This window comes from Nematolebias whitei, unplaced genomic scaffold (genome assembly GCF_014905685.2).
Source record: "Nematolebias whitei isolate Nwh7 unplaced genomic scaffold, NemWhi1 Nwh_scaf_1932, whole genome shotgun sequence".
NCBI lineage: Eukaryota > Metazoa > Chordata > Actinopteri > Cyprinodontiformes > Rivulidae > Nematolebias > Nematolebias whitei.
Genome location: NW_023620477.1, coordinates 4,778 through 6,725, shown reverse-complemented (window position 1 = coordinate 6,725; position 1,948 = coordinate 4,778). Strand labels below are relative to the sequence as shown.

The 1,948-nt window shown below is 52.7% G+C and overlaps 1 pseudogene; it reads left to right on the top strand.

Moving 5' to 3' along the window:
* Nucleotides 1-139: 139 nt before the first annotated feature.
* On the top strand, nucleotides 140-1,682 carry LOC119429518 (annotated as a pseudogene).
* The last annotated feature ends 266 nt before the right edge of the window (nucleotides 1,683-1,948 follow it).

Sequence of the window (1,948 nt, the reverse complement as noted above, 5' to 3'; positions counted from 1 at the left end):
TACTGCAGTGGGTGTAGTTACCTTAGGAACTACAGTGGACACAGTTGCCTCAGGGACTGCAGCAGAAGTGGCTACCTAAGGGACTGCAGCAGGCATAGCTACCTCAGGGACTGCAGGAGGCGTGGAAGTTTCAGGATACATGGAACTCTCAGGAAGTGTGGAGTGTTCAGGAGTTGTTGAATCCTCTTTAGACGTGGGAACCTCTGAAGAAGTGGGAACCTCTGTATATGTGGTAACCTTTGAAGAAGTTGGACCCTCTGGAGACATGGGAATCTCTGGAGACTCAGGACCCAAAGGAGACTCAAGAACAGGAGACTTGGGAACCACAGAAGACTTGGGGACCACAGGTGATGAAGAGGGAGAGTGAGAAGCATCTTCCTAGACCTTCTCGGAAGAGTGAGAGACGTCTTTTTTCATTCAACCTTTATTTATACAGATTGATCACATTGATCCTCAGAGACTCATTTACAAGTGAGACCTGTTTTAGACAGACAAAAATAAGGAAAAGACAAAACACAAGGAGAGGGGAGGTAAAAAAAATTGTATCTCACACCGTGTCCTGGCTGGGGCACAGTGTAAGAGTTGATAAAAAAGACCTCATGCATAAACAGCAATATAATGACCTCATAATACATTTATGCATGAGGAGGCTGATGAGGGCAGTGAGTTGTCCGTGGACTGCCAGAAAGTTCCATGGTCCTGATAAGAGATAACATAGTGTATATCAGCCTGCTCAACTCTGACACAGATCTACAGATGTCCTCGGGAGGGGAAGGATGGGGGGAGCAGAGCTTCTCATTCATGTAAACAACCAGGAGAAGTTTGAGATAGCTGGCCAAATCAAGGCTGAGTGCGGGAGCCAAATTCTCTCTGTCCACTGCAGGGGAGTCTCTACCACGTGCTGGGAGTGGACAAGCTGGCCACAAACGACGACATCAAGAGATCTTACAGGTGAGGCTCTGCAGGCCAGCAGGAGGTCTCACCCCCGCTGCCGCCTTCATCACTTCATGCTCTGCCTCCTCCTCAACAGGAAACTGGCGCTGAAGTTTCACCTCGACAAGAACCCTGACAATCCAGAGGCGGCGGACAAGTTCAAGGAGATAAACAACGCCCACGCCATTCTGAACGACGCCACCAAGCGTAACATCTACGATAAGTACGGCTCTCTGGGGCTGTACGTGGCCGAGCAGTTTGGAGAAGAGAACGTTAACACTTACTTTGTGCTCTCCAGCTGGTGGGCGAAGGTGAGGGACACGGAGGAGTCTTTGGTTTGGTTAACGCTCCTCTCTCAACACGAGCTTGTGTTTGCTCCTGCAGGCACTGTTCATCTTCTGCGGCCTGGCCACTGGATGCTACTTCTGCTGCTGCCTGTGCTGCTGCTGCAACTGCTGCTGTGGGCGGTGTAAACCCCGGCCCCGCGAGAGCCCGGACCAGGACTTCTACGTGTCCCCCGAGGACCTGGAGGCTCAGCTACAGTCTGATGAGAGAGGTGAGGCCGAGCGGCTGGTGTCGCTCCCGTTGCTCGCAGGTCAGTGATGTCATTGGCGCCTTAACGTGTGTTTCTGTGTCGAGAAGAGGCCGGGGGCGAGCCCATAGTGCTGCAGCCGTCAGCTACAGAGACAACCCAGCTAACATCAGACGGACATTACACCTACCACACCGACACCGGCTTCAACTAACCCACCCCCTGTCAGCCACACCAACACTGGCTTCAACTAACACACCTCCCCCCATCAGTCCCAATCTGGGGGGTCCTGCCTGCTTCCCTGCTCCACCTCAGACAGATGAAAGAAAGAGGCGATCCAACGAGAGCCATGGGGGGGAGGGACGAGCATGCATGGCCTGAAAGGAACCGATGGTCACATTTCCCTGCACCCCTCCTTGATCATGTCCCACACCCTCCACCCCCCCCCCACAGAAAGAAGAGAAGAGAATCAACTCATTTGTT